The sequence below is a fragment of the Chiloscyllium plagiosum genome, unplaced genomic scaffold (genome assembly GCF_037043375.1).
Source record: "Chiloscyllium plagiosum isolate Xiang-an unplaced genomic scaffold, Cpla_swu_hap1 HiC_scaffold_8, whole genome shotgun sequence".
NCBI classification, from domain to species: Eukaryota; Metazoa; Chordata; class Chondrichthyes; order Orectolobiformes; family Hemiscylliidae; genus Chiloscyllium; species Chiloscyllium plagiosum.
In genome coordinates, this window is record NW_028270146.1 from 117,867,553 (window position 1) to 117,889,991 (window position 22,439).

A 22,439-nucleotide genomic window follows, 5' to 3' on the forward strand; every position below is an offset into this window, starting at 1 on the left:
GGATTCACATTTTTTGTATCATTGTGATCTCCTCTGGAGTAGAGTTGACCTGCATAAGAAGGATGGATTGTACCTGAATTGGAAGGTGTTTAATATGTAGGCAGCGAGTCCTGCTAGTGATACTCGGGAGGCAATAAACCAGTGAGGGAGTGCGTGTTAACCCAAGAAGATAGTGAGAAAAGAGGTATGTCTGAGGCTGGTAAAGTTCAGAAGTCAAATAGTCAAGGCAGGCAAGGGCAAGGCACAGAATGAAGTCGGACTGAGCAGTTGCACTGCATTTACTTCAATGCAATAGGCCTGACAGGGAAGGCAGATGAGCTCAGGGTATGGTTTTGAACATGGAACTGGGATATTATAGCAATTACAGAGGCATCACTCAAGGATGGATAGGCCTGGCAGCTTAATGTTCCAGGGTATAGATGCTATAGGAAGAATAGAAAGGGGAACAATAGAGGAGGGGGAGTGGCATTTTTGATACGGGATAGCATTATGTTTTTGCTTAGGGAGGATATTCAGGTGGAACTGGGAAATAAGAAAGGGATGATCACCTTATTGGGGTTTTCTCCATGGATCTCATCGGAGTCCTCTGGTTTCCACTCACAGTCCAAACATGTGTCAGGTAGGTTCGATTATCCAGGCTGAATTGCCCACAGTGTTGAGGGATATGCAGGTTGGGTGGATTACCCAGGCTGAATTGCCCACAGTGTTGAGGGATGTGCAGGTTGGGTGGATTATCCAGGTTGGGTGGATTATCCAGGTTGGGTGGATTATGCTGGCTGAATTGCCCATAATGTTCAGGGATGTGTAGGTTGGATGGCCCTGGGAAATGCAATGTTACAGGGGGAGGTTAAGAGGCTCTCAGGGTCAGTATCAATGTGATAGGCTGAATGACCTGCTTCCACACTGTTGGGAGTCTCTGATAATTCTACTAGTTTTAAAATAGTTACAGAAAATAATATACCAGATCTAAACGTTAAGGTTCTGAATTGGACAAAGGCCAATTTTGATGGCACAAGGCAAGAACTTTCATCTGGCCCCTCAAGCCTGCTCTGCCATTCTATAAGATCAGGCCTGAGCTTTTCATGGCCTCAGCTCCACATTCCTGCTCTCTCACCATAACCCTTAATTCTTTTCCTGTTCACAAATCTACATTTTGCCTAAAAGGCATTCAAGTTGATAACGTCAAATGCTGCACTCGGCAGGGAATTCCACAGATTCACAACCCTTTAGCTGAAGAAGCTCCTCCTGAACTCAGTCCTAAATCTGCTCGCCCTTATTTTCAGGTTATGCTCTAGTTTGACCCGGCCCCAGTGGAAATAGCCTCCCTGCTTCTATCTTGTCTACTCCCTTCAGAATTTTATTGTTTCCTCTCCAACCTCCATTCTTTTAAATTGCAATGACTATCGAACCAGTTTTCTCAATCTCTCCACATACACGAATCCTCTCAACTCCTGACTCAAACTAGTGAACCTCCGCTGTACTCCCTCCAGTGCCAGTACATCCTTGCTAATGTAAGGGGACCAAACCTGTACACAGTACTCCAGGTGTGGCCTCACCAGCACCCTGTACAACTGCAGCATAACCATCCCTCTAGCAATGAAGGACAATATTCCCTTCACTGCCATAATTACCTACTGCACCTGCAAACCAACTTCCTGTGATTCATGCATAAGTCCACCCAACTCCCTCTGCACAGCAGCCTGCTGCATGTTTTCACCCATTTCATCATCCAGTTTGCTGTTAGTCCAACCAAAGTGGATGACCTCACATATTCCAACATTGAACTCCATCTGACAGACTCTTACCCACTCACTTAACCTATCTGTCTCCCTGTGCAGACTGACAGTGGCCTCTGCAGATATTGCTCTACCTCATCTTTGTATCAAATGTGAACTCTGACACCGTACACTTGGTCCTCAACTCCAAAACATTTGTGTAAATTGCAAACAGTTGTAGTGCCAACACTAAACCAAACACCCATTTATCCCCATTCTTTATTTTTTGTTGGTTAACCGATCCTGTATCAATGATGATACATTACCCATAATGCTGTGCATCTTTACCTTATTCAGCAGCCTTTTGTGTGGCAACTTGTCGAATACCTTCTGGAAATCCAGGTACACCACATCCACTGAGTCCGCCTTGTCCAACATGCTCGTTGTATCTTCAAATAATTCCAGTAAATCCTTAAACGTGACCTGCCTTTCATGAATCCATGCTGTGTTTGCTAAATGAGACAATTTCTACTCCGATATCTCACCACTACTTCCTTGAGACATTCAAGCATTTTCTCCACTACAGAAGTTAAGCTAACGGGTCCTTTTTGAAAAATAGTGGCACCGCATTTGCAGCTTCCAGTCTGTCAAAACCATCCCAAAATCCAACAAATTTTAGTGAATTATCACGAGTCTATTTGATATTCACTCTTCCCCCCCCCCCCCCCCCCCCAACCACCACCCCCGCCATCTCCTTTAGTCCCTGGGATGCAATCCATCAGGGCCAGGAGACCCATCCACCTTTAGGCTGTTATCTTTCCCAACATTACCTCTTTACTGAGAATGATTGTTCCTCTGTCCTCATCTGCCATTGCCTCCATAGGCATGCGACAACAAGAATGCACAAACAGTATGTTCCTGTTAAGGCCAAGGCTGGTAGGTGTAGAGAATGCTGCCTATCGAAAGAAATTGAGGGCCTGGTCAAGAAAATGAAGGAGGCATATGGTAGGTACAGAGAGCTGTTTTTGTGTGAATCCCTAGAGGAGTATAGGGGCAGTAGGAGTATACTCGAGGTAAACCATGAGGGCAAAAAGGGGACATGAAATAGGTTTAAGGAGAATCCAAAGTGATTGTACAAATACACTAAGGACAAACGAGTAACCAGGCAGAGAATAGGTTCCCACAAAAATCAAGGCTGTCTGTGGGAACCGCAGGAGGTGAGAGAGATTCTGTATGAGCGGAGAGGTTTTACAAACAAAATGTGCACATCGGAAAACACAAATTTGAACGTCCCAGTTTCGTGTTTTCAGTAAACGGGGAATTGCCTCAGTGTGGCTGCAGGCATGGGTGCGCGCCGCCATCTTTATTTGGGGCAAAAATTCACTGGACACGTGCGGAGCCACCAGCTTTGTAGGGGGCAATGTGCAGCCAGGCGCATGTGCAGCCTTTCTCTGGTACAGAGTCATTGGGCAGGATTTACACACAGCACATTCAAACACAGAGAAATGGATGTTTATTTCTGGATTTGTTTCGTCATTTATTTAAATGATTTGGTATCGTAAATGAGTTTGCAGGTCATACAAAATTGGAGGTATTGTGGATAATGGAGAAGGTTACCTTAGATTACAATGAGATATTGATCAGATGGGGTTTAATTTAGTTTGGAAAAGCAAATCAGGGCAGGACTTCTCCAGGGCCTTGCCATTCAGTGTATACGTTTGCAGAACAAAGAGACCTTGACTGCAGGTTCATAGTGCTTGCAAGTCAAGTTGCAGGTAGATAGGATGATGAAGAAGGTGTTCAGTATATTTTCCTTTATTGGTTCGAGCATTGAGTATAGGATGTGGGAGGTCATGTTGCTGTACAGGATATTCGTTAGGCCACTTTTGGAATATCATGCGCAGTTCTGGCCTGCCTCCTATCAGAAGGGTTCTGTGAAACTTGAAAGGTTTCAAAAAAGAACTACAAGGATGTTGTTAGGGCTGGAGGATTTGAGCTGTAGGGTGAGGCATAAAAGGCTGGGGCTGTTTTCCCTGGAGTGCCATAGGCTGAGCGGTGATGTTATGGAGGTTTATACAATCATGAGGGACATGAATAGAGTAAATGAACAAGGTGTTTTCCCTGGAATGGTGGTGTCCGGATGTAGAGGGCATTGCTTTCGGCTGAACGGATAAAATTTCAAAGGGGCCTAAAGGACAACTCTTTCATGCAGTGGGTGGAATGAGCTGCCAGAGGAAGTGGTGGAGGCTAGTACAATTAAAACATGTTAAAGGCATCTAAATAGACACATGATATGATTAGGAAGCGTATACAGGGATATGGGCCAAGTGCTGGCAAATGGGAATAGACTTGGTTCGGATACCTGGTTGGCAAGGATGAGTTAGACCAAAGGGTCTGTGTCGGTGCTATACATCTCTATGACTGTGGGATCATAACAACTTATACTGCTCTGCTTCATCTCCGGGCTCCCTCATGACCACTTTGTCAATATCTAGCTTCGTCAGTATCGAACAATGGGTGTATTTTTGGTCTGTTTGGTATTTTACTATTATTTTAACGGACATTTTTGTAAGTTAATTTTTCACTGCCGCACAGCCCCTGACCATGTGCTGCTTATCAATATTTTCTGGAAATTCTTTAACAGTCAAGAATTCCTTTTTCCAATTAGCAAGTGTATCTTCCTTCCATTTCTGACTATCTCATTCTGCACCATTTTCATTCCCTGTAATCCATTTTGCACTTCCTGAAACATCAACTGTGTTTCTCCTTCCACAGATGCCAGTGATTAATGCCAAAGCCGTGTTGCCTGTGGAGAGGGTGATGTTTGACTTTCTTGTACAGCTGCAGTTTGTGTGGTGAAGGTGCTCCCACAATGTGGTTGGGTAAGAGACATTACAGAGTATTCATTACAGCAACAGTAAAGATCTGAAGATAATGTCCAAATCAACAACAGTTTGTATTTTTATTATCATGCTTATAATTCCACAAAAATATTATTCAGAATTTTAAACATAAGGCCAGAGATGGTGATATTAGGTCAGGTGACCAAAAGCATTGCCAAATAAGCAGGTTTTGAGGAATGTCTTAAAGGAGGAAAGCAGACCTGAGGTTTTGGCTGCGAATTTCAGACCTCGTTGATTTGGCAACTGTAAAAGCAGCTACACAGGTGAAGTAATGAATTAACAGGTCATTGGAAGACTCAAACAGAATGGGTTGTCGAGGTCTCAAAGGGTGTGAGATGCAGCGAGCTAGGGATGATCACAATCAGGAATTAAATCAAGAGTGAGAATTTTAAATTGAGGGATGTGGGCCGGATGATGGCAGGTGAGACTAGATTGGGTTGGGATATCTGGTCAGCATGGACGGGTTGGATTGAAGGGTCTGTTTCCATGCTGTACATCTCTGTGGCTGTATGTTGTTGATTATGAATAGCAGCCTTTTGATGGATCAACAAGTTTTGGTACGAGGGAGTTCTTGGGCAGCAGAGATTTTTCTTGAGATTACAGGGAGGTTGGATGTGGGAAGCTGGCCAGGAGTACGTTTGGATAATGAAGTCTGGCGATAACACAAGATGGATGAGAGTGTATGAGCTGAGACAAGGGTGGAATCAGCTAGAATTAGTTGTCTTGGAGTGGGACTGGGCTGTCCCCCTCACCTCGCCTCTGGGATTCAGTTAGTTGTCGGGTTGTGAATCAGGGCAGTACCACAATCGGGAGCTAAGTGGCCCTGGTGGAGACTAAAATGAGTGTTACTCAGGTGGCTGTTGCTGAGCAGCTGCTGCTTGATAGCCCTGTTGATAACATGTTCCATCACTTTACTGCTGATCGAGTGTGGACTGATAGAGGGAAATTGGCTGGGTTGGATTGTCCTGTGTTTTTGTGTTGAACATGCCGAGGCAATGTTTCACATTGTCGGTAGATGCCAGTGCTGGAGCGGTACGTGACTTGGGTGGCAAGTTCTGGAGGACAAGCTGTCAGTATTATTGCCAGAATGTTGGCAGAGCCCATAGCCTTTGCACTACTTAACCATTTCTTGATGTTATTCAAACTCAAGCTAACTGGCTTAAAACTCACATCTGTGATGTTAGAAACCACTGGAGAAGGCTAAGATGGATCATCTCACTTTGCATCTGGCTGAAGATTGCTGCAGATGCTGTCATCTTATCTGGTACATGGATGTGTGAGGCCCCTCCATCAGTAAGGGTGGGGATATCTGTGATGCTTCCATCAGTGAGTTGTTTAATTGTCCATCACCGTTCACAACTGGGTGTGGCAGAACTGCAGAGCTCCGATCTGTTCCATTGGATTTAGGATTGTTTAGCTCTATTGCTTGCTGCTGATGCTGTTTGAAATGCAAATGGTCCTGTTTGGTAGCTTCATCAGGTTGGCACTTCATTTTTAGGTATGCCTGGTTCTGCTCTTGGCATGCCCTCCTTTACTGTCCATTGTGTTGGGTGAGAGCGGGATGTACAAACCCATGAGATTTCAGATTGTGCTGGAGTACAGTTCTGCTGCTGTTGATGTCCCACAGTGCCTCAGAGATACCCAGTTTGAGATCCTACATCTCTTCAAAGTCTGTCCCGTTTAGAACGGTGATAGTGTCACTCAACACAATGGAGGTTTTTCTCAATTTTAAGCCAAGACTTGTGTCTCCAAAAGGAATGTGTGATGGTCGTTCGTACTGATACTCTCATGGACAGATGTATCTGCAGCTGGTCACTTCATAACAATGAGATCAAGTAGGTTGTACACTCTTGGTTCCCTCACCACCCACTGCAGACTCAGATGAACAGCTATATCCTTTAGGACCTGGCCAGCTCAGTCAGTAATTCTGTTGCAGAGTTAGTCTCGATTGTGGACATTGAATTCCTGCACCCAGAGTACGTTTGACACCATTTTACTTCCTCAGTGCTTCCTTCAAATGTTGTTCAACATGAAGGAGAACTGATCCATCATCCAAGGGAGGACAGTACGTGGTAATCAGCAGGAGCCCTGAGATTTCCTGGTGTCCGGAGTCAATGCTGAGTACTCCAAGGGCAAATCCTCCCTGTCTGTGCCACGACCTCTGCCTGGTCTATCCTGCCGGTGGGGCAGGACATATCCAGAGATTTCAGAAGAAAGTGAAGACTGCAGATGCTGGAGATTAGAGTCAAGAGTCTGGTGCTGGAAAAGCACAGCAGATCAGGCTGATGAAGGGCTTAGGCTCGAAACATCGATTCTCCTTCTCCTCGGATGCTGTCTGACCTGTTGCACTTTTCCATCACCACAATCTCAATATCTTGGAATGGTGATGGTGGTGTCTGGTCATTGTCTGTAAGGGCTGTTTTCATGAGTATGAGTATGTCAGGCTGTTCCTTGATTGGTCTGTGAGACAGCTCTGCACATTTTGGCACCAAAATCCAGATGTGGAGGTCATTGCACCATCGAGAGGGCTGATTCTATGGTTGCATTTTATGGTGCCTTCTTAGATGCCGAGTGGTCCATCCAGTTTCATTACTTTGTTGAAACGTTGCAGTGATTATTTCAGTGAGTAGCTTGCTGGGCGACTGTCAGGTTGGCAGGGTTTTTTTTGCCATTGACAATGGTTCCATGGAGATCAGGAGATTCCTAATTCCAGTTATTTTTTCTTGAATTCAGATTCCACCATTTGCCAAGATGGGATTCGAACCAGGACTTCAGTCGTTTGTTTTAATAGTTTGGATAAAAGTTAAATACATTAGGTTTGTTCACTCACTTTAAATATGACTTACCCAGGTTTTGTTTCTTTGTGAAACACTGTCCATCATTCTGTCTCCTCCATCCTTCTCTCCAACAACAAGAGTTTGGAGCACATGGAGTTTCTCTGTCACTAAGACTGAGATAATCTGATCTGCTGCTTCCCTCCCTCCCACTAGCCCGCCGAGCCAAACTGCCTCACGGGGTGTTCCCGGTTTTTGTCCTAAACTTACATCTTCCTCCAGTCTCTTGTCAAGCCTTATCAGAGCTCATCTTGACCCTTTACCCTAATTTCACTAAACTATAGACTTTCCAACTCTCTTTCCTCCTCCTCCTCCTCCTCATCAGTCCCCCTCGCCGATTCACAGATATTGTTCCTTGTTCTGTCTTTTCTGGTTATGTCCTTCTCTCCCAAAATCCTGCTCCATCTCCACTCTCCCTTTCCTTTCTGAATTCCTTGCATTTGGTGTCCTTGGTCCCTTCTGTATCTCAGGTACATACTACCAGGAGATGACATTGTGCAAAAGCACCATGTTGGGTTTCACATGTACACTGACGATGCCCAGCTCTCCCTCCCCATCATCCCTCTCCATTACCCCACTGTTACTCAGTTATCAAACTGCTTACCACATTCCCACTACTCGATTAGGTGCAGTTTCCTCCAATGAAACATTGTAGTGGTTAAACCCGTTGCCTGACAAATTCCTTTCCCTAACTGCTGAGCCTCTCCCTCTCACTGGGAACTATGCAGCAGAACTACACTCTTCACAGTATTGCAGTTATATCTGACGCAAAGCTGACCTTCTGATCAGACATCTACACAATCCCAAACACCAGGAATTCCAATCTCTTAAACGTTGCTTATCTCCTCCTCACCCCAGCTCCATTTCTACTGAAACACCTTACCCGTGTCTGTGTTGCCTTAAACTTGACGAATCCGAAACAGAACCCTTGATTCTGTGACTGACTCAGAGTCTGGTTTCAAACTCCCCCCTCAGTATTTAGAACATAGAACATAGAAGAATACAGCGCAGTACAGGCCCTTTGGCCCTCGATGTTGCGCCGATCCAAGACCACCTAACCTATACTAACCCACTATCCTCCATATACCTATCCAATGCCCGCTTAAATGCCCATAAAGAGGGAGAGTCCACCACTGCTACTGGCAGGGCATTCCATGAACTTACGACTCGCTGAGTGAAGAACCTACCCCTAACTTCAGTCCTATATCTACCCCCCCTTAATTTAAAGTTATGCCCCCTTGTAATACCCGACTCCATACGCGGGAAAAGGTTCACACTGTCAACCCTATCTAACCCCCTAATCATCTTGTACACCTCAATCAAGTCACCCCTAAACCTTCTTTTCTCTAATGAAAACAGCCCCAAGTGTCTCAGTCTTTCCTCATACGATCTTCCTTCCATACCAGGCAACATCCTGGTAAACCTCCTCTGCACCCGTTCCAGTGCCTCCACATCCTTCCTATAGTATGGCGACCAAAACTGCACACAATATTCCAGATGCGGCCGCACCATAGTCTTATACAACTGCATCATGACCTCAGGACTCCGGAACTCAATTCCTCTACCAATAAAAGCCAATACGCCATATGCCTTCCTCACCGCACTATTTACTTGGGTGGCAACTTTCAGAGATCTGTGTACATGGACACCAAGATCCCTCTGCTCATCCACACTACTAAGTATCCGACCATTAGCCCAGTACCCCATCTTTTTGTTATTCTTCCCAAAGTGAATCACCTCACACTTAGCTACATTGAATTCCATTTGCCACCTTTCTGCCCAGCTCTGCAGCTTCTCTATATCCTGCTGTAACCTGCCACATCCTTCCTCACTGTCAACAACTCCTCCGACTTTCGTATCATCCGCAAACTTGCTCACCCAACCTTCTAACCCCTCTTCCAGGTCATTTATAAAAATGACAAACAGCAATGGTCCCAAAACAGATCCTTGCGGAACACCACTAGTGACGGCACTCCATGAAGAAACTTTGCCATCAACTACTACCCTCTGTCTTCTTCCATCCAGCCAATTCCTAATCCAAACCTCCAACTCACCCTCAATGCCATACCTCCGTATTTTCTGCAGTAGCCTACCATGGGGAACCTTATCAAACGCCTTACTAAAATCCATATATACCACATCTACCGCTTTCCCCTCATCAACCTCCTTCGTCACCTTTTCAAAGAATTCAATAAGGTTTGTGAGGCACGACCTGCCCTTCACAAAACCATGCTGACTATCCTTGATCACATTATTCCTATCCAGATGTGCATAAATCCTATCCCTTACAATTCTCTCTAAGACTTTGCCCACAACAGAAGTGAGACTCACCGGCCTATAGTTACTAGGGTTATCCCTACTCCCCTTTTTGAACAAGGGAACCACATTTGCTATCCTCCAGTCTTCTGGCACTACTCCTGTAGACAAAGAGGACATAAAAATCAAGGCCAATGGCTCTGCAATCTCCTCCCTTGCTTCCCAGAGAATCCTAGGATAAATGCCATCAGGCCCAGGGGACTTATCTATTTTCACCTTTTCCAGGATTTCCAACACCTCTTCTCTACATACCTCAAAGCCATCCATTCTACTTATTTGTGACTCAGTATTCACATCGACGACAAGGCCCTGTTCCTGAGTAAATACTGAAGAAAAGTATTCATTCAGTGTCTCCCCAATCTCTTCCGCCTCCACATGCAACTTCCCACTACTATCCTTGACTGGACCTATTCCTACCCTAGTCATTCTTTTATTCCTAACATACCTATAGAAAGCCTTAGGGTTTTCCCTAATCCTACCGACTAAGGACCTTTCATGTCCCCTCCTTGCTGCTCTTAGCTCTCTCTTCAGGTCCTTCCTGGCTACCCTATAATTCTCAATCGCCCCGATTGAACCTTCACGTCTCATCTTGAGATAGGCCGCCCTCTTCCATTTAACAAGGGATTCCAATTCCTTATTAAACCACGGCTCCCTCGCACGACCCTTTCCTCCCTGCCTGACAGGTACATAATTATCAAGGACACTCAATAGTTGCTCCTTGAACAAGCTCCACATATCATTTACACTCTTGCCTTGGAGTCTACTTTTCCAAGCCACACATCCTAAGTCATGCCTCACCGCATCATAATTTCCCTGACCCCAGCTATAACTCTTGCCCTGTAGTACACACTTATCCCTCTCCATCGCGAGAGTAAAAATCACCGAATTATGGTCACTATCCCCAAAGTGCTCACCTACCTCTAATTCTAACACCTGGCCTGGTTCGTTACCCAGAACCAAATCCAGTATGGCCTCACCTCTTGTTGGCCTGTCTACATATTGTGTCAGGAAACTCTCCTGCACACATTGAACAAACACTGACCCATCTAACGAACTTGAGCTATAGCTTTCCCAATCAATATCAGGAAAGTTAAAGCCCCCCATAACAACCACCCTATTACTGTCACTCATCTCCTGAATCACCTTCCCTATCCTTTCTTCAATGATTCTAGGACTATTGGGAGGCCTGTAAAAGACTCCTAACAGGGTGACCTCACCTTTCCTATTCCTAACCTCAGCCCAAACTACCTCAGATGGCAAGTCCTCATCCATCGTCCTTTCCACCACTGTAATACTATCTTTGACAAGCAATGCCACACCTCCCCCTCTTTTACCCCCACCTCTGACCCTACTAAAACATTTAAATCCTGGAACCTGCAACAGCCAATCCTGTCCCTGTTCTAGCCATGTCTCCGTAATAGCCACAACATCGAAGTCCCAGGTACCAACCCACGCTGCAAGTTCACCTACCTTATTTCGTATACTTCTTGCATTGAAGTATACACACTTCAAGCCACTTTCCTGTTTACAGACACCCTCCTTGGAAATTGATGCCATGTTCCTAACCTCCCTACACTCCAGGCCCTGCACCCTGAAGCTACAATCTGGGTTCCCATGCCCCTGCAAAGTTAGTTTAAACCCCCCCCAAGAGCACTAGCAAACCTCCCCCCAAGGATACTGGTGCCCCTCAGGTTCAGGTGTAGACCATCCTGTTTATGGAGGTCCCACCGTCCCCAGAAAGAACCCCAGTTATCCAAAAACCGGAATCCCTCCCTCCTGCACCATCCCTGTAGCCACGCATTTAAGTGTTCTCTTTCCCTATTCCTCGAATCTCTATCACGTGGCATGGGTAACAAACCAGAGACAACAACTCTGTTCGTTCTAACTCTGAGCTTCCAACCTAGCTCCCTGAAAGCCTGTCTAACATCCTCAGCACTCCTCCTACCTATGTCGTTGGTGCCAATATGGACCACGACTTCGGGCTGCTCACCCTCCCCCTCCAGGACCCGGAAAACACGATCAGAGACATCACGTACCCTTGCACCTGGGAGGCAACATACCAAACGTGAGTCTCTCTCGTTCCCACAAAACCGCCTATCTGTGCCCCTAACTATCGAGTCCCCAATTACTACTGCTCTGCTCTTCTTCACCCTTCCCTTCTGAGTAACGGGGACAGGCTCCGTGCCAGAGACCTGAGCCCCGTTACTTACCCCTGGTAAGTCATCCCCCCCCACAAGTATCCAAAACGGTATACTTGTTCTTGAGGGGAACGGCCGCAGGGGGTCCCTGCACTGGCTGCTTCCTCCCAGTCCCCCTCACTGTCACCCATCTATCTGCCATCTTTGGAGTTACTACTTCCCTATAACTCTGATCTATGACCCCCTCTGCCTCCCGAATGATCCGAAGTTCATCCAACTCCAGCTCCAGTTCCCTAACACGGTCTTGGAGGAGCTGGAGATGGGTGCACTTCCTGCAAGTGTAATCGGCAGGGACGATTTACCCTCAGACACATCAATATTTATTCTGTCAAACCCCTTAAGAATCTGGTGGTGTGGTCTGATTGTAGCTCATGGAAATTGCAGAGGATAATATGTTGTATCTGGGTGGAAGGTAAGGACTTGGGGGCGGGGGGGTGTTCTATCCTTGTTGCAGTTGGAGATGTGGGTTTCAAAGGCAGATGTGCGGGAAGTGGAGAAGATATAGTGGATCATATTGACCACATGGGAGGGGAAATTGCAGTCCTTGAAATACGGGGCCATTTGCTATGTTCTGGCCTCACTGGAACACTGCACTAAGCATGAGACAGAGATGTTGGCCAGGGAACAGGATCGTGTGTTAAAGTGGCAGGCAGCTGGAAGCTCGGGGTCTGTTTTTGCAGCAGAACGTAGATCATCAGTCGCCATTTCCGCCACCTCCACTGAGATGCTGCCAGACACAGGTTCCTGTCCCCTCCATTAACAACAATGCACCCCCCAGCCAGATCATAATCCACTCCTTTTTCTTTCCAAAATGTTCTGGTCTCTCTTTGGGTTCTGTTCCTGCCTATTATTTACTCTTTAACCCATATCTCCTGCAGTATAAAGATCTGCAGGTTAGTTGAATTGGCCAAGCTGAATTTCCCATAATATTCAGGGATGTGTAGATTAGGTGCATTAGTCAGGAGAAATATACAGTAATAGGGTAGGGGAATGGGTCTGGGTTGAATACCCTTTGGAGGGACGCTGTGGAACATTTGGGCCGAATGGCCTGTTTCCACACTGATTTTCCCAGCTCCCATCGGTTCTGAGGAAGGGCCACCGGACAGATTTCTGTTCCCAGATGCTGCCAGACCTGCTGAGCTTTCCCAGCACCTTCTGCTTGTTGTTCCTGATTGACACCATCCATACACCTTCAGGGTTTGATTCAGACGGGGGAGGATCCCACCACTGACCTCACAATGGGCTCCAGCTGATTGATGGCAGCTTCGGACCAATAGGAAAAGGTGGCAGGACTGGTGGATGAAGTGGAAACCAGCTGGTCATCCAAACAATGGGAGTGAATGAGGGGCGTGGCCAGTGGGATGACACGTCACCAGTAACTCTGCCTGTGCAGTGCCACGAGATTCGGCCGTTGGTGAATGTGGGAGACGCAAACAGGGAAGGGGAGAGAGGCCTTGGAGACAGGGAGATAATGAGTCACTTTAGACTGGGAAGTTTTAATTACACTCTGTGCGGTTTGTAAGTCTGAATTAGAAACTCTTAATCCCGCGTTTGCAGCAGATGGGAAAATGGCTGCGGCCCTCAGGCGGTGAAAGGTCCTGGGATATGGCCGCCATTTCTATTGGGGGTAAGGTACAGTGAGGTGCATGTGCATGTCCCCTTCCTAGGATTGGGGGGGGGGGGAGGCGTGCAACTTGAAGAGAGGCATTTACACATCAAGCACATACCAAGAAAAAAGTATGTCTTTATATTCTTCCTGTACTGACTGTGAGTTTTGTTTTGTGAATTCATTTCATAGAATATTAAATCAGAATAACTGAGGCTGGGATCTCAAAAGCAAGTTTTTACAGTCAATGGAGTCATCAGGATCTGAATATCATTGGCATTTAACTGTGGAAGGAAAAAGGTTTGTCTGTTCTGTTTGTGGGAAGATATCTTCAATATTTTTGTTAAGCAGAAAGGTGTACAAATTCATGGTTGGTTCACCCTTTGGGTGTATTCTCTGTTATGGGACCTGCAGCTGACGAAGGGGATATTGGCCTGAGAGGGAGCACAGATTTATCCAAATTACATGTCGTCTCTTTGTAAGAACTCTCAGATTTAGACCCAATCACCCACTTCATGATGTTAACCTGTAAACTTCATATTTTCAATTACGTGCAAACTTCCCATTAAGAATCCTTTTGGACTCAAATTCCAGTACCTTTTCAGGTGGAATGTTCCAGCTTCTGACAAGTGTCTGTTCATTCAGAAACTGCTGAGGTCCATGTTGACTCTGGGGTTACAAAGGGTTGAATGGGGAGATGAGGTGGTGTCCCTGAGCTCGCATTGGAAAGTACAGGAGGCTGAGGGCAATGTAGGTATGAGCAGACAATGAAAATGACAGGGCTGCACTGTGAGGGCTGCTTGGCTCAATGAGATTGTTCTGGAGTTGGGTGTAAACAGACTGATGTGAGACAGGGAGAAGGTGAAGCTGAAACTCAGTTTTAGTTCAGGCCGTTCAGAAATTCACATGGTCCCAATGTGAACAGCCAGTTTTTAAGTGATACCTGCGGAGTATTTGTTAACAGTTTGTAAAGTATTTTTCCTGAGGGCAGTTGAGAGTTAACCACATTGCTGTGGGTCTGGAGTCACATGTTGGCCAGATCAGGTGAGGATGACCGTTTCCTTCCCTACAGGACATTAGTGAACCAGATAGGTTTCCTAACAATCAACAATCATGGCCTTTTCATTCTAGATTGTATTGAATTCCGATGCTGCCATCAGCCATGTTGGGATTCTATCCCTAATCCTCGGAACACTGTACATATCACTCATCTGGCAGGAATACCATTAAGCCATTGTCTCCCTCTTTAGCAATGTTTAAAAGAAAGTTCCATCATTCTACGTATACAATTTGAGATAAAATACTGCAACGTCCATGTGGCAGCCTCTCCAAAAGGTCAATCAACAGAAATTTGTTTGGGGGCAAAATATTTCACTTTTTTGGGGGAGTTTATTAAACAAAAATGAATCCAAATAAAAATCTTATGCCACGGACATGTAATTTCTGAAGCCGGAGGGGGATTACAGAGACAGGGAGGGTTGTATGGCCAGAGGGGGATTGTTGTCCAAACATCACTGTTGTGTACATGGACTGGAGCATTTCAGGGAGGCGGTTAACCACACTTTCTCCAAAACAAGTAAAGGTGGCCAATAAATACTGCTCTGGGCAGCAAAGGCAACCCCCAGTGAATAAAACCAAGCAGTGACCCCTCTGAGCTGACTTGCTGTGAAGTTAAAAACCTCTCTGGAAATGGAGTGGGCAGAGAAGAGAAACAATGACATTTCACAGCTGCCCTCAGAGAGACCTCACCCTTGGAAGTACTCCGAGCCGGGGATCAGCTCAGTGAGTTTCAGTCTCTTCAAATATCAATCTTAGTCGCTTTTATTTTATTAAATCTACAATCGTGAGTAAGGTGAGGATTTCTTTTTAATGTCTTAAGGTCTCTTGATTAAATGTTTAAAATATGAAACGTAAGCATTAAGTTATTGTCTGGCAATATTTTCTGAGCAGTAAGACTGTGCCTTTGTCTTGGTCTGTAGGTTGTTAAGGCAGAGAGATGGCCTATTGTAGAGTGTCGTGCTGTTCCTGTCGGATGTGGGAGATTAGGGAGAGTTTCAATGATCCTGATGATTATGTCTGCAGCAAGTGTGATTGCAAATCCTGTTGGATCTCATGGATTGGTGGAGAAGTGATTAAAGGCAGTGAGGAATTGACAGGAGCCGGGGGGTGTTATAGGTGGCAGTCTCAGGAATGCAGGATACTGCAGATACAGTCAGGTAGATGGGTTACCGCCAGAAAAGCTAGGAGGGGTAGGTCGGTACTGCAGGAGTCTCCTGTGGCTATCCCCATCTCAGACAAGTATACTGTTTTGGAAAATGTAGGTGGTAATAGACTTTCAGGGGAATGTAGCACTGACAGTCAAGTTACTGGTACTGAGACTGGCTTCTAACATAATGTGAGGTATATCCAGTTCGACACAATCGATGGTGATAGGGGACTCTCCAGTCAGGGGCACAGTCTGCCATTTCTGCAGCTGACAGTGAGACATCAGAATGGGGTGGTGCTGCCCTGGTGCCAGTGTCAAGGATGTCTCACAGAGGGAGAAGAATATTCTCAAAAGGGAAAATAACCAGTGGGAGGTCATTATACATTGGTACCAATGGCATAGGAAGGGGAAAGCATGGGGTCCTGACTAACAGGGAGATTTGCTAGTGCCACTCGGGAGGCATTAAACCTGTGAGGGAGTCAGGGTAATCCTAAAGAGCTAGTGAGAAAAGAGATGAGTCTGAGGCTGGTACTGTTCACCAGTCAGACTGTCGAGGCAGGCAAGAGCAAGTCACAGAATGAGGTGCGACGGACCCGTTGCACTGCATTTATTTCAGTGCAAGAGACCTGACAGGTCAGGGAGGTAGGCTCAGGGTATGGTTTTGAACATGGCACTGGGATATTACAGCAATTACAGAGGCATCACTCAGGGATGGATAGGACTAGCAGTTTAATGTTCCAGGGTATAGATGCTATAGCAAAGATAGAAAGGGGCCAACAGAGCAGGGAGAGAGGTGTTTTTGATTAGGGATAACATTATGGCTGGGCTTCGGGAGGATATTCCTGGGAGTACCTCCAGGCAAGTTATTTGGTTGGTACTGAGAAATAACAAAGGGACGACCATCTTACTGGGATTGTAATTTAGTCTCTCTCCCAATAGTCAGCGAGGAATTGAGACACAATTTTACCAGGAGACATCAGTTATCTGTAAGAATAATATGAATGCAATGATAAGGGTTTTTAACTTTAACAACATGGCCTCGGAGTGCTGTAGTGTCAAGGGCTTGGATGGGAAGGTATTTGTTCAGTGTGTACGAGAACATTTCAGATTCAGTTTGTAGGATGTACCTACTAGAGAAGGAACAAAGCCTGACCTGTTTTCTATATTCATTCACAGGATAAGGCTGTCACTGGCTCGGCCAGCATTTATTGCTGCGTTTACCCAGAGGGCAGTTAAGAGTAACCACGTTGCTATGGTCTGGAGTCCCATGCAGACCAGACCAGGTAAGGATGTCATTTTCTTTCCCTAAGGGTCGTGAGTGAACCACATTGTTTTTTCCAACAATTGACAATGGATTCCTTGTCGTCACTAGATTATTTTTTCCAGATATTTATTGAATTCACGTTCCAAAATCTGCCGTGATGGGATTCAAACACGGGTCCCCAGAATGTTATCTGGGTCTCTGGATTAACTGTCTAGCGATAATTTCACTCCGTCATCACTGCTACTTAGGAAATGAGGCAGGGTGAGTGACTGAGTTATCAGTGGGGCAGCGCATCAGCACCAAAGAACCCACAGTATTGTGGCTCAGTGGTTAGCGCTGCTTCCTCAGCCCCAGGGTCCTGGGTTTGATTCCAGCCTCAGGCTGTGTTCAAGTTGGCACATTCTCCCCAGTGTTTGTGAGGGTTTCCTTCGGGTGTTCCAGTTTCCTCCCACAGTCCAAAGATGTGTAAGTTAGTTGGATGAACCACGTTAAATTTCCCATAGTGTCCAGATGCAGTATATGAGGTTTTGGGATGTGCAGGCAAATCTCTGCTTGATGTGAAAAGATCCTTTTGTTGTCTTGGACAGAGGTCAGAGGGAGGTGTGGCCACACGTTTTACATCTCCCATGACGGCAAGGGACGGTCAAGGGTGTGGACCGAACATGGGAGGTGCAGAGGGAATGGTCTCTGCGGAACACAGATAGGGTTGGGGAGGGAAATATGTCTCTAGTGGTGGGGTCTGACTTTAGGTAGCAGAAATAACAGATTTTAATGCGCTGTATCTGGAGATTAATGGGGTGGAAGGTGAAGACCGCAGGGTTATATTCTTTATTGTGGCTGGAGGGGTGGGGTAAAGGCAGAGGTGCGGGAAGTGGAGGGTATGTGTTGGAGGGCATTGTTGATCAAGTCAGAGGAAAGTTACAGTCCTTGAAGTAGGCCTTTCTGGGATGTCCTGGAGTAGAATCCAAAGAGCTTAAACAAATATATCTCAGACAAAAGATTAACTGGACCAGAGAATAGGACCCCTTAAAGGTCAACAAGGCTGTCTATGGAAACACAGGGGGTGCGAAAGATATGCAAATATTTCACTTCATTTTTACTGGAGAAGTATATGGAAGCTCGAGAGTTTGGAGAAATAAACAGTGATAACTTGAAAAGTGTCCATGTTACAGAGGAGGTGGTACTAGATGTTTTAAATCGCATCAAGGTGGATAAAGCCCTGGAACCTGATCAGGTGTATCCTGGAACTTTCTGGAAATCAAGGGAAGTGATTGTTGGGCCTCTCCTGAGGTATTTGTATCGTTGATAGCGACAGGTGAGGTGTCATTATTTTAAAAAGGTGGTAAGGAGAGGCCATAGAACAAGAGAACAGTGAGCCTAAAGTCAGTGGCAGGCAAGTTGTTGGAAGGGATTCTGAGGGACAGGATATCCATCTATTTGGAAAGGTAAGGAATGATCAGGGACCGTCAATGTGGCTTTCTACATGCACAATTGTGTCTCACTAACTTGAGTGAGTGTTTTGAAGTGACAAAGAAAATTGATTAATCCAGGCTGTGAATGTTGTTTATATGGACATTCAACAAGGTTGCACAAAGCAGACTGGTTAGCAGGGTTAGATAACATGGAATGCAGGGAGAGCAAGCCATTACAAAACTACCTTGAAGGTTGGAGACAGAGGATGATGATGGAGGGTTGCTTTGTGGACTGGAGGCCTGTGAGCAGCAATGTGCTGCAAGAATGGATATTGAGCCCTTAAATAAATGACTTGGATGTGAATATATGAGGTATGGTCAGTAGGTTTACAGAAGACACCAAAATTGGATGTGTAGTGGACAGTGAAGAAGGTTAGTTCAGAATACAACAGGATCATGATCAGATGGGCCATTGGAGCAAGGAATGGCAGACGGAGTTCAATTTAGATAAATGTGAGCTGTTGTATTTTGGAAAGGCAAATCAGGGCAGGACTTTTACACTTAATGGCAAAGTCCTGGGGAACATTGCTGAACAAAGAGACCTTGGAGTGCAGGTTCCTAGTTCCTTGAAAGAAGAGTCACAGGTAGGCAGGGGAGTGAATGCAGCATTTGGTACGCTCCTCATTATTGGTCAATGCCTTGAATGCAGCTGTTGTGACGTCATATTGTGGCTGGACAGGGCGCTGATGAAGGCCATTCTGGAATTCTGTTTTCAGTTCCAATTTCCCTGTTCATGGAATAATGTTGAGAAACTTGAAAGGGTTCAGAAAACATTTGCAAGGATTTTGCCAGGGTTGGACGTTTTGAGCTATTGGGAAAGGCTGAATAGGCTGGGACTATTTTCCCTGGAGAGTTGGAGGCTGAGAGGTGATCTTATAAAATCATGAAGGGCATGGATAAGGTGAGCAGTCAGGGACTTTCTCCCAAGTTCGGTGGGTCCAGAACTGGAGGGTACAGGCTTAAGGTGAGAGGGGAAAGATTTAAAAGGGAGCTAAGGGGCATCTTATTCATGTTGAGGGCATTGCAAGTATGGAATGAACTGCCAGAGGAAGGGGTGGAGGATAGTATAATTGCAGCATTTAAAAGGCTTTTGATTGGGTACATGAAGAGGAAGACTTTAGAGGGATAAGGGTGAACCGCTGGCAATGGGACTCCATTAACGCTCTCCGTTATTGGTCAATGCATTGAATACAGAAACTGGGATGTCATATTGTGGCTGGACAGGACGTTGATTAAGCCACTTCTGGAATTCTGTTTTCAGTTTGAATTTTCCTGTTCTGGGAATGATGCTGTGAAACTTGAAAAGGTTTGGACAAGATTTACAAAAACGTTGCCAGGATTGGAGGATTTGGGCTACAGGGGGAGGCTGAATAGGCTGGGGCTATTTTCTGTGAAGAGTCAAAGACTGTGAGGTGACTTCATGGAGATTTATAAAATCACAAGGGGCGTGGATAAGGTGAGCAGCTGGGTTCCTATTTCCTCAGGTTAGGTGGGTCCAAAACTAGAGCACCTGGGTTTAAGTTGAGAGGGCAAAGATTGAAAAGGGATCTAAGTGGCAACGTTTTCAAGCTGAGTGTGGTGTGTGTATGGGAGGAGTTACCAGATGAAGTAGTGGAGGCTGATAAAATCACAACATTTAAAAGGCTTCCAATTGGGTACATGACTAGGAAGGGTTTTGATGGATACAGGCCAATAGATGGTAAATGGGAATCCATTAGCTTAGGATTCCTTGTTGGACCGAAGGTCTGTTTCTTTGATCTTAATAAATTAAGATGCATTCCTCTATTTTGTGGAGAGGTAGCTGAAGCACAGATAATTATCCTTGGAGCTGAGAAGGTGAAGCAGTGATTTCGATCTGGTGCAGATTAGGTTCCAAGATCTTGAATTTGCAGAGAGAGAGAGGGATTGTTAACACTGTCACAATTTTTAGTAACTACTTTCAAGTAATTGGCAAATAATACAAGGTGAAAATGTGAACACTATTTTACTCAGTAAGTTCTGAGCATTTGGAACAGTCTGAACGACACCGATTCAGCAGGTATTCTGAAACAGACTTGGAATTTTACTTTTTAAGGAAAGATTTGGGGAGCTATGGGCACAAGGGAGGGGACTTGGGACAGATTTGCAGCATCTCCAGAGGGAGACAGTACAGCCCCAATGGGCTGAATAGCCCCCAGCCCCTGTGCTCTGTGATACTGCCCCATTCACTGTGAATGATGAAGCTCATCCCAGGGCAGAGAGAGGGATTAGCCCTCCACTCTCATCACAATGGGGCCCGGCTGATTGACGGCAGCTCCAGACCAATGGGAGGAGAGTCTGTGTGGTCCTGCAGCCATGGGATTGAATGAGGGGTGTGGCCAGCAAGACAACACCTGTCCATGAGCTGTGCAGGTGCAGTGTCACTGTTTGGGGTTGGGAGAGACAGCAGAGACTGGGACAGAGGCTGTTGGACCTGAATTACAAACTCCCGGTAAATTAAAACCAAAAGAACTGCGGAAGATGTAAATCAGAAACAACAACCAGGAGGTTCTGGAAAAGCTCAGCAGGTCTGGCAGTATCTGTGATGAGAAATCATAGTTAAAGTTTCAGACCTAGTGTCCCTTCCTCAGGACAGATGTTACTGAGAAAAGAAGTCAGTTTATGTGCAGAAGTTAGTGTGGGGGGAAGATAAAAGGAGTAAAGGATAGGTGGGGATAGAGTGAGAAGAACGGTTGGATAAAGGATAACGATCTGGCTGGGGAGGGTGACTAGCTGTTAATGGAGACTGTTAGTGGCTAACCATAGGTAGTGTGTAATGGCAGGCTGTGAGAACAAGGCCTGGTGGGTTGGGTAGGGGGCTACGACATGAGGTTGTTAACCTATGGTTAGCCACTAACTGTCTCCATTGTAAGCTGTTGCCCACCTATATCACTCCACGATTGTAGCTGCCGAGGACACAAACCTTTGGAATATCCTCCCTAACCCCCCCTCTCCGCCTTAAAGATGTATCTAAAAATCGTTCTTTTTAATCAACGTTTCCATCATTCGTGAAGCATTTTAGGAGATTGGTCAATGTGAAAGGCTCCATACAATACAGGTAGTTGTTGCTATTGTCTGACATCAGGAGAAACAGGGATGAGCCCTCTCTCTCATACCTGATGAACAGCAGCAAAAGCAGGAAGCACTGAGCATGCTCCAGCCCACAATGGGCCTCGGATTATTGATGTCAGCGCAGGACCAATAAGAGTGGGGGAACGGGGGCTAGAGGTGCTAGTTGGTCCTTCAACCAATCGGAGTGAATGTAGGGCGGGACAATACTCAACCACGTGATAAACGTCACTGACAGCGCAGTGTTGTTGTGACCAAGGCATTGGAAATGTGTGAAAGTGAAGGGCAGGGGAAAGGAAAGACACATTGACCAGGAAGAGAAGGAAATTTTCATGGTATGGGATGAGAGGTTTTATAGAACTTAGTGCACATTGTAAAACACAAATTTGAAAATCCCAAATTCTGCACCATTATCCCTCCCTATAATGCATTTTTCACTCCCTGAAATATCAACTGTGTGTTTCTCCCTCCACAGATACCAATGATCAGTGCCAAAGCCCCATTGCCTGTGGAGAAGGTGATGTTTGACTTCCTTGTACAGCTGCAATTCGTGTGGTGAAGGTGCTCCCACAATGTGTTTGGGTAAGAGCTGTTATAGATTATTCACTCAGCGACAGTGAAGAGTTGACAATGTATATGCAAATCAACAACAGTTTGTTTTTTTTAATCATGTTTATAATTTCACAGAAATACTATTGAGAACTTCTGACATAAGGCCACAGATGGGGATATTAGGTCAGGTGATCAAAAGAGTTGCCAAATAAGCAGGTTTTCAGGAATACCTTAAAGGACGAAAGCAGGTCTGAGAGGGTTAGGGTGGGAATTCCAGACCGTGTTG

The 22,439-nt window shown here is 45.7% G+C and overlaps 1 long non-coding RNA gene across 1 annotated transcript in view; it reads left to right on the forward strand.

The window, feature by feature from the left end:
- The window catches only part of LOC122547854 (uncharacterized), a 30,454-nt gene that overhangs the window by 2,868 nt on the left and 5,147 nt on the right, over positions 1–22,439 (forward strand). The window contains exons 2-6 of the long non-coding RNA XR_015757803.1: positions 4,491–4,597; positions 7,352–7,434; positions 13,765–13,872; positions 16,955–17,061; positions 22,077–22,183. This is a non-coding gene — a long non-coding RNA (uncharacterized LOC122547854). The remainder of the gene's footprint in view (positions 1–4,490; positions 4,598–7,351; positions 7,435–13,764; positions 13,873–16,954; positions 17,062–22,076; positions 22,184–22,439) is intronic.